At 33.1% G+C, this 18,822-nt stretch overlaps 1 long non-coding RNA gene and 1 pseudogene across 1 annotated transcript; one reads left to right on the plus strand and one right to left on the minus strand.

The window, feature by feature from the left end:
* The first annotated feature begins 3,471 nt into the window (after nt 1-3,471).
* On the plus strand, nt 3,472-8,949 carry LOC117178986. Its single transcript, XR_004467844.1, has 3 exons — nt 3,472-3,697; nt 4,857-4,906; nt 8,635-8,949. It is a non-coding gene; the product is annotated as an uncharacterized LOC117178986 (long non-coding RNA).
* Nucleotides 8,950-14,375: 5,426 nt separating this feature from the next.
* The window catches only part of LOC117177841, a 7,432-nt pseudogene continuing 2,985 nt past the window's right edge, over nt 14,376-18,822 (minus strand).

Consider the following 18,822-nt stretch of genomic DNA (forward strand, 5'->3'; position numbering starts at 1 on the left):
ACGATGTTTGAAACAAATACTTGATTTTCAACAAAAAATATCAGTTTGTAATTCGAAATTTCAATATTGCACCGAAAGTGAGATTGTTAAAGTTTCGGTCAAAGGATTTAATTTTTAACAAAAAAAGGAATGTGTAACTTAATAGTTTTATTCTTAATCACAGAGATGATGATAATCCGATTTTATTTTACATAAATTAATTTTTGACTAACTATGAAGGCATTTTTAAAAAAATAATTAAACCCTCAATGAAGAAGATGAATTTTCAACCACGGATATAAATTTCCCTGTTTAAGAAGAGGGTTTGAAAAATTAAATTTTTATTAAAAAAAGATCCATTTTTTTAAATATCATTTTTCTATCAAGAATGGTATCATCGAATTTTATCGTAAATAAATTAATTTTTCGATGCGAAAGGAATTTTTAATAAAATAACAGAAAAATTAAAAACATTGAATTATATTGAATTATATAATTAAATATTGAATTATTTCTTTTAAAGAAATTGGTTTTTGACAATCTGAAAAGGAATTTTTTTTAAATAACTGAATCCTTAATGGATAATATTAATTTCAACCAAGAATATTACTTTTCTACCAAAAATTACGAATTTTATACAAAACCTAGAGTTAACCAAAAGTAATATAAGTAGATTTTACCATTATAGAAATTAATTTTTAAAATATATATATATATATATATATAGAAATTTGAAGAAAGAGATTGAAATTCAAAATATCAATAAATTTTTAACCAAAAATGGAAAGTTAAAGTTTCACTTCAATATATTAATTTTCAAACAATAAGAATCGTCCGAAAAATGGTAGAATCCTCAATCAGCAAGATGAATTTTCAAGCAAAAAGATTAATTTTCTACTATAAAAGACGAATTTCTAACAAAATCCATAAATTTTTAAACAATTAGTTAGATTTTTAAAGAAAAAAGATCACACTTTAATTTAAAAATTTAATTTTCAACAAAAAAAAACAGGGTTATGATAATTATTTCAAAGGAGTTCGAATTCATTTAACATTAGGTAGGTTCTGCACTTCGCGTCGCTGAATCGAGCAGGAAAGGAATTATGTTGTTTTTAGATTAAATTTTAAGAGAACTTTTTTTCGTTGCAAAATAAATTCTATGTTCAAAAGATTAATTTTTAACCAATAAGATTAAGGTTTTACAAAAAAGACGAATTTTCAACCAATTGCTTGATTTTTAAACTATAAGGGAAGTTTTTTGAATTTTTTTGTTGAAAATATTCAAAAATTTAGTTAAATTTTTTTTCTGTGTTGACTGAAAATTGTTTGCATTCGGCTACTTGGTTAAATGTTAAACTAATTGAGTGAAAATGGATATTTTTTGTGCTAAAGATTAATCATTTTAGTTGAAAATTCAACTATTTTGTTTAAAATTCGCGTATTTTGTAGAAGCTTAATGCTTATGGTTGAAACTTAATCTTTTTTCTTGAAAATTCGTCTTTTTTTTGTTACAAAATTAATCTTCTTAGTCTATTCGGTTTTTGGATTAAAAGTTATTTTTTTTCGATACGAATTTAACCATTTGATTAAAAATGAATGTATTTTGTGAAAAGTTAATTTTTTTGTAGAAAATGAATGTTCGTTTTTTAAAATTCCTTTTGTTCGGTGAAAGATGACTAATTTTCGTTAAAAATTTCTTTCTGTGACTGAAAATTGATTTATTTTGTTGAAAATTTGTGTTTTAGATAGAAAAAAATCTTCTTCGTTGGAAATTCATCTTTATATTTAGAAATTCAATTTTTTAGTTAAAAATTCAGTTTTTCGGTTAAAGATTTATCATTTTCATTAAAAATATTTTTTTGGTAGAAAATTTATCCTTATAGTTAAAAATTTAAACATTTTGTTCGAGATTTGTCTTTTTTGGTAAAAAGTTCATCTTTTTGGTTAGAATGTCAAGCAATTTGTTGCAAATTCATTTTCTTGAAGAAAAATTCTAAAATTTTAGTTCAAATTCATCTTTTTTCTTGAACATTTAGTAGAAACAATTTTTTTAATCTATATTTTCAAGTTTCAAATTGAACTTTTTCATTTAACTAATTTTTTTACTAAAGAAATGCACTATTACACCTTTGGTTTGAAATATAAAAGTTACCTATTTTTTAGTTGAAAATTCCGTTTTATTGATAAAAAATTAATCCTTGTGATTAAAGATTCATCACTTTAGTAGAAAATTCATTATTTTCATTGACAATTAATTTTCTCAAATGAAAATATAAATATTCCATTTTTAATTGAAAATTTAACTTTTTTAGTTAAAAATTCATGTATTTTCTATTTGGTGATAGGCAATTTTCATTGAAGATGGATCATTTTAATTTAAAGTTCAGTTTTTTCCTTGAAAACTAATCTAAATCTAATGTGTTTATTAGTTTTGTTTTGATTGAAAATATTCATTCTTTTAACCAAAAATTTAACTCTTCGTTTTTTTGTTTGAAAGTTATCTTTAGTTACCATAATAAGTTTTGTTCTGGATATTTTTTCTTATTTCTAAACACTATTTATCGGTGTATTGTCATCTAAAACCGAGTTAAATTTGCTGTCCCCTCCATAATCGTATATCAGTCGTATATATTTGAATGGATGCATTGAACAAATCAAACTTTTCCGCCCTTTATGAGGATATCTGGTTCCGGACTAATCGCGATGCGCAGTGGCAAGTCTGTGTGAGCTCCTGTGAGTTTTGTCTAAACTCTGCTTAGCGGATCTCTACTCATGTACAGGGTTGGTCAGTTATGCGTAACTCCTGTAAGTTACGGTTCAAGATGGCCGACTAGTAAAACCAGTGTCGTCAGTGTTGACAAACACATAAACTCATTTCTGAAATATAATATAATCATTAAGAATTCTGTAAAATGCGTTATAGAAATTGAAAATAATAAATATGTCTGGGCTGGGAAGAAATACCCAACATCATAGTAGAATTTCATGGAAGAATTTGTTTTTCGAGCGGAAGGAAGGAGAGAAAACTCTCACAGAGTGTTGTTTGATTATTTCGATAATACTTATTATGGATCATATTGCATAATATTATATATGTCATCAAGCAGGGTCGTCCTAATTATAACCTCAAACTACTTTAACATTTATTAAAATTTAAAGGATGTTTTAAGTATTGGCATTTGATACGAGATTTACGAGACAAATAAAATAAAATAACTAATATACCACTAATCGATAACCATAAAACTCTGAAAAATTATCCAGAATTCTAGAGTCTGCAGTATTGTGAATTACACTATTACAAATGATGCACAAAGAAGTATTTTTCCTTTCTCGACTTTTATGAGTTTGCAGCGCCTCTCTGACTGGGTTGCAACAATATTACGGTAAATTTGGCCTGTCAGTCCGATTTCTATGTACATTTAGTTTATGGCTAACTTGCTGAGAACGTGCAGTAAGTGAATATACTTACACGGTGAAAGTAACATAAAAACAATAAGCACTTGCAACTAATTACGGTAATTAATATTTTCCAGTCGCGCAAAGTGAACCCGATTTGCTGTGGCAGTCGATGGAGAGTTAAAAATTAATTCTAGGATCTGTTCCAAACATTTTGACAAGAAGTACATTTTGAAGACAAATCTGAGAGTTCTGCTGCAGAAAAATGCGATCCGAACAATCGTAGAAAGCAAAAGAAGTGCCGCATAGCCTGAAGAAGGTGAGTATTATCATGAATGTGTACTTAAGGGCATGTGATACTTAGAACATTGTCGATTTTACCAGTTTTAGGTTACCGCGGCTTTCTTTCTAGAATAATAAATATTTTGTCTTAAAAATTTGGAAAATGATAGCGAACATGCTAACGGACGTCCCCACACACTTTTTTTTGTGTTTTTCTATCAACAAATTTTTGTTATTGCTAACAGCGTGCGTGTATATTTCTAGGTTATGTGTGTTACAATTCACTTGAGCGTTACTTCTAAACTACACAATATTTTTGGCCGAAAACTTTGGACTTACAAATAAACATAATAACTAATCTGCCGGAACTGACCATTTTTTAATAATGTGTGTCATGTTTTGTAATTTTTGAAACCTTATAGCAATATAATAGTAATATGTTAATTGTATATTGAAATTTTTTAAATGACAATAACATTTTCAGTCAAAAAAGTTCAATTTTCCACTAAAAAGTTCTCTTTCAACCAAGAAAGATGACTTTCTCAACAGAAATTGGAACTTTTCTAACCAAAATAATAAAATTCATAAATAATAATAGTGAATAATGAAAATAATTGAATTTTCAACAAAATAATTGACTGTTTTACTGTTGGTGGAATTTTCAACCAAATTGATGAATTTTTCAACAAAAGTGATTGAACTTTAACAAAAAAATTATTTGAAATTTAAAGCCGAAAATACTAATTTTTTAATAATTCGTATCGCATTTTGTAATTTTTGAAACCTTATAGCAATGTAATAGTAATATATTAGTGGCATATTGACATTTCTTAAATGACAAGAAAATTTTAAACCTGAAAAGTTCAATTTTCAAATTGAAAGTTCTCTTTCAATCAAGAAAGATGATTTTTCTAACAGAAATAATGAATTTTCTAACCAAAATCACAAAATTCATAAATAATAATAATAATAATGAATAATGAAAATAATTGAATTACCAACAAAATAATGGACTTTTAAACTACTGGTTCAATTTTCAACAAAAATGATTGAACTTTAACCAAAAACAAATTATTTGAAAGTTAAAGCCAAAATACTAATTTTTTAATAAATTGTATCGCATTTTGTAATTTTTGGAATCTTACAGTAAATCCAAAATAAAAATTAATAGTCATTTATTAATGATATATTTTTAGGATCTCCAAGAGAATGGGCCGACTCCGAGAACAGATATAAGGCGAAAAAGGTACAATTAATTTATTGGATAAGTATTACGTTGTTTATAAAATACATGTGTGAAACTTTACTGTAATTATTAATGTTAAGCAATCTGTATTGTGCAATACAAAAATTCCATTTTTTGCAATAAGCAACAATTATGTGATACCTTTACCAGTTCTTATATTATTAATCCCTCATTTTAAGATATAAAATAGAAAATAGTAAGTTCATGTGACATTCAAGAATAATATGCCATTCAATTTTCGCGGTTATGGCAGAGTTGGTGTTGCATCTGAGCCGGTCATATTACTTTGAGAACGGTACCGAGAATGAGAATATTACCGAGAAATAAATTCTCTAAGAATTTATGAGAAGCCCAAAATTTATTTTAACTAATAGAAAATTGCATTTTTTTGTTAACTTTCCGTTTGAAAATTAGACTCTTTTTTTGAAAGTTTGTCTTTTTATTTTTAAGTTTACATTCTTTAGCAGGAATTAAATCTTTTTTTGATGAAAATGAAACTGTTTGGTTATAAATTAAGCTATTTTATACTATTTTCTTGAAAACTTAAATATTTTGTAAAAAATTTACCTTTTGTTTAAAATTTATATTTTGGTGTCGAAAAATAAAACGAAATATTTTCTGAATGAAAGTTGCCCTTGCAAAAAATTTGTTTTTGATTACAAATTCATCTGTTTTAGTACAAAATTGATATTTTTTGGATAAATATTCAACTATTTGGAAGAGAATTGAACTATACTGTTAAAAATTTCTCGTTTTTGGTTGAAAAAATTGGTCATTTTTGATTAAAAAATCAATTTTTTTGTTAAATAAATTTAATTTTTGATGTTACTGAGTTAACTGAAATCTTTTTTGGATCAAAGCCTAATTTTTTTTGCGAAAAAATCCTTTTTTATCCAAAGAAAAAAAAAACAAGTTTTCAATCAAACAGCTTATTTTTCCATATAATAATTTATAACAAAAGAGTTGAACTTTCAGCCAAGTAAATTTATTTTAAACCTGAAAAATGAATTTTTGACTAAAATTATTATTATTTAATTCGAATACTTACATTTTTAACTAAAAAGAAGAATTTCTAAACAAGGAGAATAAATTTAATAAGAGAATTCACTGAGTTAACAGTACTATTTTTTGGATGAAAAATAAACTTGTTTTGTAATAAAAATTTTTTTCGCTTTAGAATAATATTCATAATTTTTTATAAAAATGCAACTATTCGCAAAAGAATTTAACAGTTTTGTTAGAAAGTCATCCTTTTTGGTGATACAAGGTGGGTCCTGGGTGTTGTTAGGTCCAACCTTGATCTACAGTGTTTTTGGGAGTCGTTAAAGTTTGCCAAGGAAAGCTGACGGGGCTCTGACAATGTAAGTACCTACAATTTTATGTGGGCGTTGAATTAGCAAGTAAGCATAAGCATCAAAGTATGACACGTTACCAGTCACAATTGAGCAACTCTCGTCACCGATACTTAATTAAAATTTGTAGCGTGTTGCTTATAAATGGCAAAGTAGAAAAGTTTTAAGGTTATGATTGCTCATCAAACATTGAAAATTGTACGTACTTACATGTCTGCGAACTCCGTTAATGCTAACAAATAAGATTACTGTAATGCCCAAATTTCACTTAGGTTTTCTATCGACAATTCACTGCTCTATGATTGGACATCTGAACGGGATCGTTGTCGCCATTGACTCGTTGAAACGAAAACCATTCAAAGGAATTTATTTGAAATAAAGACACTTAATTTAACAGTTGATGATTCACAATTTATTAAAGATGCATTTCCACCATCACTGTCTCAGAAGTCACAAATTACAATTGTTTATAATTGTTTATATTGCGGCGTCCCGTTTCGCGTTTAACAATTGATCTTATTTATAATAGTTTATTATTTAACAACAATTCAAATGAAGTAACTAAATTCGAACACAATACAAAGTTTCTAAATCCAAAAAAAAATCATTTATACACTATAAAGTGTCGCAGGTTTAGTATTAAATATGCGGTTTCGTAGATGCAAAATCTGGCGTTTTTCCGTTGTGCGCGCGTTTTTATAAACTCTGTTTGGGGCGGAGAAATCTCCCACTTTCCCTTTTCAGCCAATCAAATCGCTGACGTCATTGAATTTGATAGTCAGTTTACAAATAAGAAATTAGGTCGCATGCCTCCGCCTATTATATTTACAACGCAATATGACCAGTTCGTTGTTTGACATATCCAAACAATTTCGGTACAAAGTTCAAACTGTGACCGAATGTTTATAATACCATTTCCTGTCAAAATTCGTTCTAAGGCACGTTTTGATATTAAAAATAGCTCTGTGACTCATCTTTAGGAATGCTAAGAATCTAACCTGTTCCTATTGCGTCGTAGTCTATAAGTATTTCCCTGTTATCGAATTAATCTGTAATTCTTATTCTTTCTATTATTTCAGGGCAGAGAGAGAGAGTATTAAAATAATGAATATTTCTTCTAAATTGTTCTTATTCTATAATTTCTGAGTTATGGTTATTAGTTAAACTTCAAATTTTAATTTTAATTTGAACACATATCGATCAATCGATATATGGAATCGATAGCTAACTAGTCGATACTAGCTTTCGAGGTGAACCCTGTGTAACTAACCGTATATGTTTTGAGGGCTGTAGGACCCCAAAATCTATATTGTTACAATCACCCCTTTAATACTGTTCAAAAAATATTATTATATTAAACTTTATTACTTAAATTTTGAATGGATAAGATGTCTGCACGACGAGAAGTATTCTCAGGAAAAATAGACTCGCTGGTTTGAGACTATCTGCAGGCAGTTATTTACAGTAGTTGGCCGCCGCTAACCTGACTCTCTCTTTGTAAATTTGTCTTCAAATTATTAACAGTTTTTTAAATTAATTAATTTTCCTATTATACTCATTCATAATTAAAACTAATTTACTAATGTACAATTTTCATGTTGAATTAAAAATAATGTCTTTTTGGCGTATCTCATTCCATTTATGAGAAACGTTGTATAAATTCCAATTTTATATAGTTAAAAGAAAACTCTATTGATATAGCCTCTCTAATATGTACGATCGAATTCTTATTTCCATTTCAGTCTCTCTGGTTGTTATTTCCTGCTAACTCATAGTCTATCTCTTTCTCATGTTGCCATTAATTCCGCCATTGTCTGGTTCCTTCCAGGTGTATATGATCTAAACTTTCTAATATTAAGTATTTGAAGTTATGATGTCTGCTGACAAGATGGCTGCACAATGAGGGCCAAACAATAATACAAATCCTAGAGGATAAAACATAAATTTAGTTAATAACTTAGAAAAACATTGTTTAATTACTAGCAAAATCAATTTATCATTCAATTTAATAGCTTTTGAAAAATAAAAATAATATCTTAATACTCTTATCGTAAAAAATAATTATTTTCCATGTTATTATAAAAATAATTTTTGGTCCCATGTATTTGGTATTACTATTTGCTCCTCAGCGTGCAGATATCTTGGATATCCCCACCTAATCGTAAATACATAATGGCTCAATTTTACGATGCGTCAACAACGCACCTTCTAAAATTCAATGGCCATGACTTAAAATAAGCAAACGAGAATTACATTTTTCATTTTGTATCCCTTAAAGCGGAAACGTCACACGCAAAGTAAATAGGTACAGTTAATCGATACGGTACCCTACATTACGGTGCAACATTCACACCGCACGGGTAATTTTTGTTGCAGGTATATGGTATCCTAATATTGGTACTTCATTAACACCTTGTTTTTACTGTAAAAATGCCCAAGTGTCCCAAGTGTTCAAAAGATGGAAGTTATCCCGAAATCCAAAGAAGGTCCTTGTCAAGAAGAGGTGAAACGAGCTTCTAGAGGTATGACGAGACAGTGGGTCCCGGAGAGTACCATATAAGATACGGCAGAGGCGAAGCAGGTCGGAATTTACGAAGCCCAAGACTGGAAAAGTGATATCCACCGTAAAAAAATGACCGATTGAAGTTAATTAGAAATGTCTAAATGGAGATTTGTAATTTTGAGAAATTGGAAAGCTACATTGTAAACTAATGGAAATTGAAAAAATGATGTTCCTTTAAAAATAAATAAATCACTTTACCTGTACCAAAAACCTTGAACACTTCTTGATTTTATTTATAAAACATAGATCAATTTTGAAAAAGAATTTTTTTTAATCGGTTAAAATACTCGATTTTAAAAACTTCATGACAAACAAATTTATTGAGTTATTCTCGGTTAGGGTTACCATAATGCACAAGTGCGCCCCTATGCATTTGCAATTTAATAAATTGCAGATTGTAATGGAATGAATTAAAAGATATGGGAGGAAACTTGACCTAACGATTAAAATATTATTGTTTAGGGTACGAAAAAAATAGTTCCAGATTGCGATTGCTTCGCTGTCTTTTGTAGCAAGAAATTAAGTTAATAAATTTAAAAACGATTTAAAACAATCAATGTAATTTATATTTTTTTAATATTAGCAAAGGTGTAAAAATACTTAATTCTATTGTATATTGGCACAATTTGGTACGGGCGTTGTTGACTTGCTATTTAAATATTTTTTGAGTATTGGCACTATTTACTGAACTATATTTAGAGCTACTTAGAACATTTTCTTGGGCACAAGATGACACCGGGAAGGCTCACGGTTTTGTTAACTTTAGTAATATCCATAGAAATTTCTTGAACGAGATATGTTGCTGGGGAGACCTGCCGCAGTTTTCTATCTTTACATAGACTAAAAAATTTTTTTCGACGGGGAATGCCACTGGGGAGACTTGCTGAAGTGCAGCCATCGCAGGAACTACATAGAAATTTTCTTCTGGGCGATAGATACGTCTGGGGAGACTTGCAGCAGTTTGCCATCTTTACAATTACTTAGACCTTTTTCTTGGGCCAGACATGCTGCTGGGGGGGGGGGGAGACTTTTCGCAGTGTAGCCATCTTCGGAACAATTTAGAAATTTTTCTTGGGCGATAGATGCCGCTAAGAGCACTTGCCGCAGTTTTACATCTTTTGAACTACTTAAAAAATTGTCTTGGGTGAAAGATACCGCAGGGGAGACTTGCCGATGCTTTGTCATCTTGAAAAAAATTGTTGGAGAATTTTCATGGGCGAGAGATGTTGCTGGAAAGACTAGCCGCAGTTTTGCCATCTTTAGAAATACTTAGAAAATTGTCTTGGAAGATAGATGCCGCTGGAAATCTCGCCACTCGTGACAGTTGCCGCTAAAATGTCAATTTCAGTGTGAGAAATACCGCACGGTTAGAAGCCGCTAGGTAGATGTCGCAGATGTGACATGACACAGAAGAGAGATGTCACAGACGTGATACAAAATACTAATTTCTACTGATAATAAGAAGTTTACATAGATTGTTTTAGTAAATATTTTCTTATCAATTTTCTCTTAGAATACAGCAAGAAAGCTACGATTTTTCTGAAACTTTGAACTTCTTTTCAATTTCGTATTTAAAGCGAGGGAATTAACAATTGAATTTAATTTATTAGGAACGGGCGGGGAACAAGTTACCACTGCATTATAGAAATGATTTAATGCTGAGTAATTAATAATTCGTTATGAAATTTACTTCAAACCGAGAAATAGCCGGAAAATGAGAGCGAATTTATTTTTTGGTCAGAAGGTTTTTTTAATTCTTATAGTTGCATGAGAAAAAATTTAAAAATATTTAATATGAATAAATATTTAAAAGAAATATGTAATCAGGAACCCCAGTGGGAAGCATTACAATTTCAAATGCTTTCATCAATGCAATTACAGTCTTGCTTCTCGATTTTGCTACAAGGAGTTCATCATATACCAACTTACTTTTAAAAATGTAATCTTTTTTCTTCTGATTCCCGCTAAAACGTTCACACCTCTCGGGATTGCGGGAAAATCATTCACTGAAGTACTCGTTTTGTAGCTGATCCAGTAATCCGAAAAGAAGCCTTCCTCCGTTACGTTCTTGGTGGCCCTCAAAAGGGCCGGTGGTTGCTGTTTAGTTCAGTTGCTCGTTAATTCATTTGCCCGAGGTCTTTTTTTATAGCTATGGTTGCTTACGGGCGTCAGATACACATATCCTTGTGTGCGTTGCAGCTACGTATCCAAATCCCTCATACCCTTCGGTACTCCACGTTGACTATGTGGTGGAGGGAGTAGGGTTCGCTTCCCTTTGTTCTGCAAGAACAACTGCCAGGTATTCGGTGATGCACTTATTCCCTTTTCCATGAGAATCCCTAATTATGCACAAACCCTTTTAGTTAGAACGCTCTCTGCTTATAACGATAGTCCACCTCGGGTAGTGTGGTTGGGAATATCACTGTCTTCAATGCGTGTTTCGGTTAGTAGTAGAAACCCTCGTTTGGGTTAATCTCGTCGGCCGTCAGCAATTGGGTACCACAAGCGGCAATCCGAACTAGGTGTCGGAAGTGGTCCCGTTGATGTCGATATCGCTGTTGTCGGTCGTCCTCTCGGCTGATTTCTAAATCTTCTAGACTCTTCCGGGTTTGCTGGGTTTGTACGATCTGGAATCGGCCCCACGGGCTCGAATAGTAATACACAACCGGGGTCGAAGGTCAGTACTAGAGACCGATCGTGCGCCGGGTTGCAAGGTATCAGGGTCCTCCTGCCGGGGCCGTGTTTGTCCCGTATTCGACGTCGTAAGCCTAGCACCTGCTGCACGACGACCGGGCGCTGTGTTGGGCCCTTTATGAATTCTGTGGACAGCGGGCGGAGTGATGACTGGACGTCGATGGTTGTCCGGTAGCGTCGGCGAGTGAGGAAGCTCCTGCTTGTCTCTCGTGTTTTGGCTGATCAACTTCGGTTGACCAGCGGGATTGGAGACTGCCAACTCCTGTTGACAGTCAGATAGCTGCCTCCTTGTCGGCTCCTGCCGACGAGTTTGTTCTGGTCGTCCCCAGAACTTTCGATCTCGTTTCCTCTTCCAGAAATTCCGTCCCATACAAAAAGATCCCCAGGCACTGCTGGCTAAAACGACCTGCAGGCCCCCTTTGAATGATACCGTACTCTTGTTCGGACGTGGTAACCGCCCACCGGGCACTGCTTGTCGGACGACCCGCAAGATCGTTACCAGTCCGCTGAAGAGGATGGATACGTTTGACAATAAAATCTTGAAAGGTTATTCCTCGTCAGAATAAGTTTGCTCTTAAAAGAGCAGATGGTTTGAAATATAGGTGATATGTATAAGAAAGATCGGTGACGGTTCAATCGAGGAACCGCTTGTCGGGGGTTGGCGCGCTGTTTCTAGGATTGTGTGGGTTGGATGAATTTTTTGCACGCGCGCGAGTTATCTCTTGAAGTGCACGGTTGGCTGGTTATTTCGTACGCGCGCGATCAGTCTCTCTTTTTCTCTCTCTTGCACCGGCATTACAGTGCTTGTTTTAACCTAAGATTCACCCTTCTATATCCCTACTGAAACACGTGCATCGTTCTAAATAAGATATTAATTATGTATATTTAAAGTATATGACGCATAAATGATAGTCTAATTATACGTCAACCTATATATACACGCTCATACATACTTACATACATATACATGCACACCGAAATTTATAGCATGATAGTAAAATAATATTGGTAATCAAAATTGGCAATGCAAAATCTAGTATTAATGTAGGCATAAAAATGTAATGATAAAGTAATTATAAAAGGTATAATAGTATTAAAAGCGCGCTGAGCCTTCCGTAGGCGCGCGAAACAATCGGAATGTCGCATGGGGGACCGTTTAACTTGCCATATGTTGATTGCGAAAAATGAGAAACCTAAATACAATTGAAGAAAAACTCTCTTCCTGAAAACACTGATGGGTGATGCTCCATTGGAAAACTTTCCTTGTTTAAAGTCTGTTAATGGAACCAGCAAAACGGCTAGGCCCTATTTTTTTTTTTTTTTTTCTTTACGATTGGGACAAACAAAGCACGTCGCGGTGAGTGTTGGGAATTCCGATCTGTTAGAATTATCTCTTAATTCAGAAAATTTCAAGTTACAATTACGAAAGTTCCGAATTCCCAGCCCTCACGTCTTTTATACATCTGCGGTGTATATCACTTCTTGCAGATTTAATTTCATAGTTTGACTGTTTACCTAATGGCGACCTCATTTCTAGCCTTCCTCGTCGCGAACCTTCTCATTCTCCTATCAGACGTTCTCTAGAAAGAATTCTGCCTGCTGCTGAGACATCTCTTCGTGCCAGGTCCAGGTCTCCTCCTGGCTGGTGTCTTTCTGCACTCATACTAGGATTTCCACTTCATCAACTCAGATTTATTCGACTTATCCTATACAAAAATCTTCATCGGATACTTGAAATTGACAGACACACTTTTCCTGAGTATAAACCATTTGAATTGAGAGGATTACGTGGTACATCTAAGCCCAAGCTTAAGAAATAATATTAAAAAGTCCTATTTAGATACTTCTGAGATGAATTTTTCGGTTATTGGGTTTTTGTATGAAAAATCTCTTATTTTCTTTGGTAATCTATTCAATTTTTTGTTTACAAATTCATTTTTTTTTCCTTTGAAAATTCCAATTTTTTTTATCCTTCCTCTTGATGGATGTTAATTCGTCCCTTGGGTTGGATATTTATCTTTTTTATTTACATTTTTTTCTAGTTACGTTAAAAACAACAATCTTGTTCAAAGAATATATGTTTTGTTTAAGAGATCAACTATCAAGTTAAAAATCTACTTTTTAGTTATAAATTCATATTTTCGTATCTAAAATTTAATGTTCTGTAGGAAATTTATTTTCTTAACTTAGAAATTTAACCATTTCAGTGGAAAACTCTACACTTATTTGCTTGGTTCAAAAGAAACTTTTTTATTACAAATTGTCTTGCAAAATAACGCGACGATTTAAGATTCTGAAACTAGCGTTTTCTTTTTCTTAATTATCTGAGATTATCAAGGTAAAATTATAAACTTGCGAAAAACTAATCACTGGATTACAAAAATAATGTAATGCTCAATAAATTTTCCTATTGTGTCACCAAGACAAAAAATAAGACCTTTGTGATCTTTCTGATCGTTCAAAAGAACGATTCGCCTCGGAATCTTTGCACTTAGGTTCGTTCTGAATAACTTAGAAGCAAGGTTACGAAAAAAGACTGATTTTAGTGGATTCCATTTTTCGGTTGACTAAGGCGAGATCCATTGTAGGTCTCGTCAGTCTACAAAAAAAAACCCAATGTGGATCAGGCCCGCTATTACGAGATGGTCTCATCAGACCACAAACAAAAGTTTGTATGTGGATCCAGCCAGCTAAGGCAAGATTCATAGTAGGTCACATTACAAAAAAAAGAGAGTATGTGACCAGTTTACAGCAAATGTTCAAATTGCTCATCATGCACAGGTTAGGAACGTCCCAATCAGTTATGTACCCCTCTAACTGCGTTACGGTACATTTCCGGTGGTATCATCTACATCTCCTGTTATATTCTGCGACGTAAATCTTCCAACTCAGTAGGTTTAGTGACGTAAACTTTACTCTCTAGATAACCCAACAGCATAAAATCTAATGGATTTAAATCTGGTAATCGTGCTGGCCACTCAATTCGACCCCTTCGCCCAATCCATCTGTCTTGGAGAATTTCACTCTGATATTCACGGAGATGAAGACTGTAATGTGGACGAGCCTCATCTTGCTGGAAGGAAACGTCTTCTAAACTTCCGTTAGCCAATCGTTGAATAGCTGGAACAATTGTTTCCTGAAGTTTGGTTCCGTAAGTGGCAGCTACTGGTTGGCCTCTGAAAATACCTGCCCACCCATTAAGTTTTTGTGGGTACTGAGTGTGATTATCTCTCACTCAGTGTGGATTATCTCCTGACCAGTATCTGCAGTTATGTCTATTTATATTATCATTTAGTTGAGAAGATGCCTCTTTAGAGAAGACGATATTATCGAATAACTTGGGATCATCAATAATCAGTTGCATTAGAGCCTCAAATAACTCCAGGCGTCTATCGAAGTCATCCTCAGATAGCTCTTGAAATGAAGAAGTTTTAAAAGCATGCCTTTTATTTAATTTTGAAATATTATGAAAGAATACGAAGCTTATTTCATTTTCCTAAAAAATACGATTGATAGAAATATGAGGATATTTAACAAATTACTGCAAAACCTCTAATGATACATTTTCTTTTTTTGCCTTCATAGATCTTCCAGATTTTGGACGGTCTTTAATACTAACAGTATCATTAAAGCGTTGAATAGTACCTGTTATAGTACTTTTAGAGATTCCGTTATTTTGGGCTCGAAAATTTTCATTAAATATTCGCTGTACTGATTTGCAGCTTCTTTGCTGATCCCCCATCCTCGCATCATTAATAAAGTTATACGTTCTGTTTCAGACAGCTCTGCCATTTTAAATAACTGCGGGTAACGAAAAATTCAGTAAAAGAAAAGAAGAACCCCGCATGACAACTGCATTTTTGACAGGGGTCGGGTTTTAATGTAAATTTTGCGGGTTCCTTCTTTTCTTTTACTGAATTTTTCGTTACTGATGATGCCGAGTTACTCGATAATATCGTCTTCTCTGACGAGGCATCTTTTCAACTAAATAATAATTTAAATAGACATAACTGCAGATACTGGTCAGGAGATAATCCATACTGGGTGAGAGACAATCACTCTCAGAAGCCCCCTTAACCCGAATTCACCGATTTCAATAATTTTTTTATATGTTGTAGTACATCAAAAATACGTTTTCAAGAATCAATAACTGATTGTGAATGTGAAAAACATTCTATAAATAATTTCATTTGGGAGACCGCATATTCACGAATGAACACGATTGGAGAAAAAACAGATTAATCACACATACAACCGTACACATGAATGTATATGGGTGATTCTGACAAAGCTTCCCCAAATCAGCTTTAATTTACTATTTTTTCTAAATTGCCTTATCATTAGTGCTACAATTTTTTTTTCACTCATTATAAAATTCAAAAGAAGTATCTCAAACGAATTCACTACAAAGTATTCCTATTAGATTTAAAAGAAACAAACATTTTGTGATCTTGGTAGGGGACGGAACTGACCATTATTATAAAAAAGACTCGAAACAGCTTATAGAGTATAAAATGCGATAAGAAACAAATAAATAAGTTAGGAATAATAATTTATTATCAAAATACATTAGTTTTATTTAAAAAATAAGTTTATTGTGATTTGTTTACATTATTTTTGACATATAGTGTTTTTATTACACATTGCATATTTTATAATATGAAAATATTATCACGACTGATATAACAGCTAATAAATCGTTAAATTAACAAAACAAACCAAAATTACTTATTATACTATTTGCATTTTAACTTCAATGTAAGGAAGTTTTTAAAATAAAATTCATAGTCTGTATTAAAATTTTTTGGCAACTGCAGCCCTTGAGTTTTTTCTCAAATTAGCTGATGTAACTTGACCAGTTACTGATACCACTGACTTTTTAATTTTTAGAGATTTCTTCTTATGATGCTGAACACAAACTTGCTGCTGTACTGGTTCTTTAGGACCGTCATTCTAATTCAAAACACCTTTGAAAAAATACATCCATCGCTCGGCTGGAGAGCCATCAAAACAGCTTAAATTATTAAAACATACCTTTGGAAATATCAGTCATAGCCCAAGTAAACTGTTAAATTTTTCTAGTGACATTAAATGCTTTAACTTTATCTGATAACACATCATAAAAACTTGAAATTTCTACGGTACATACTAAAGAAATATATATATTGTGGTACAAGTAACAATATTGCGTGACTTTTGATATTAAATTCAATTATGAATATTTATTAACATATGATAGGAATTTATATAATTTTACAAAGCTCTAAAATTGAGTAGTCTTTATGATGTGGACTCGACTGCGGTCCCAATCCAACTGCCCTTCTCGAGGGGACCTATGTACCCGACGATTTAGCCAACCTCGGCCCAGCTCCAGCCCAGCATCGTCATAGATTCCAGACCACTTGAGCGATCTGCGTTTTAGGCGGATGTTTACAGAACGTTATACTTGTGGGATATAACATGGTCTGGCTCTCCTGAATGCCCTCTTTGTTAGAACTATAACTTTCCTCTACATTCGGCCAAGCTGACCGCTAGGTCGTCATCGACCTTTTTATTCCAGTGATGAATTCTATAATGCAGAACATTTACACTTTATTATTTTTCACAAAATTATACTAAGGAAGTGTAAAGCTGTACGTTAGTTTGAGATCCCTCTGCAGGAGTGATCAGTTCCTTCGAAAGTATCTGCTAACTCACAGCTAAGACCCAAAAAATGTAGATTAGAAAGTAAATGAATAGAAACATAAAAAATTAAATTCAAACTACGTATGGGCCATTCTGAGGATACTCAGCTTACCCAAAACTTAGCATAACTGGTTATTAACCCTGGTCCTGACCTCCGCCCAGTATTCCAACCCATTATGAGTTTGACCAGTTCTCAACCTAGGAATACCAGACTTGGCCTGGTCTTATCCTGACCTCCGCCTAGTATTCCACCTAGTATAAGGTTGACAGCTCCTTAACCTAGGAATACTAGACTCGGCCTTGACTTAGCCTCGCCAACGTCCGTCGGTTACAATCCTGACCAAGAATTGTATTTCAGGATCGTCGAATCCGACTAATACTTCCATTACACGGAACACAGCTCTTGATCCAACTGGGTCGAATTAATGCAATCACCACTGCATTACTCACCAGCTTACTGAATAGCGTCAAACGTGACCCATTTCTTCAGGCTGTCCACCGCAACAGTACTGCGTTGGTTTGGCGATTTCTTTAAATCCCGAAGATCTTGGACCTCATAACGGTCATTGGGCAGAACTGCTCTCACTTGAAAAGGTCTTTTCGTCTTGGCTGCCTAAGGTTAAGAGTCAGATTGTTTGCTCGAAGGGCCTTCAACACTATCTCAAGTTGTTTAAAGTCTTCCTCTATTGTTTCAGTGGCAGTTAGAATATCATCCACATAAACAAGTGCACACCCCTTCAAAACTTGATTTATTGTTTTTTTTAAAAACGGCAGGAGCATTAACTAATCCAAATCCAACTCTTAAAAACTCCCACTGTCCATCTTCTGTAACAAATGCAGTCTTTTCCACAGAATCAGGATGGATTGGGATTTGATAAAATCCGGATTTCAAATCTAATGATGTGAAAACCCGTGTCTTAGAAAGTTGATCTATTTGATCGTCAACTAATGGAAGAGGGTACTGAATTCGCTTAGTAATTTTATTAAGTCCCCTCTAATCTATAGCCATACGTGGTTCCCCATTTTTTTCGAACAAGTATTACAGGACTCGCGTACGGAGATGTGCTCTCACGTATTATGTCATTTTCAACTCGATCAGTCACTATCCCCATTATAATTTCTCGATCCGATCTAGAGTGTCCATAAGGTCTATGAAAAATTCGTACGTCGGTAGTTAGTTTTATTTTAAATTCTGCCGCGCTGGTTTTGCCTATCTCCTTTGTATTGAACGATACGCATTGACGGTAAGTATTTAATAATGTAAGTACCCGTTTTTTCCCTGTCATATCAAGTTCCTCGCACCAAATGTCATTTTGCTGTACGGATTTTACGGTGCTTACATTTATTGCTTCAACTTCATAGGTGTTAATTAATTTAGTTGAGTCATCCAAAGTAAATGTTACTCCAGAACCATCCGATATACGAGGGTAGTTCAATAAGTCCTTAGAATGACCAACAGATGGCGCGCGAATCGCTCCAATTCATCTGTTTTCAGTCAGCACCACTCCCGAGTAGATATGTGGCGCAGTCACAGTCCACATCTTCTGAGTTTACGTGTTTTTATAACCAATTGAAAAAAAAATTGTTCGTTAAGAAAAATGAAAAAAAAACGAGTTCAGAGC

This window comes from Belonocnema kinseyi, chromosome 8 (genome assembly GCF_010883055.1).
Source record: "Belonocnema kinseyi isolate 2016_QV_RU_SX_M_011 chromosome 8, B_treatae_v1, whole genome shotgun sequence".
In the NCBI taxonomy this organism is placed as follows: Eukaryota; Metazoa; Arthropoda; class Insecta; order Hymenoptera; family Cynipidae; genus Belonocnema; species Belonocnema kinseyi.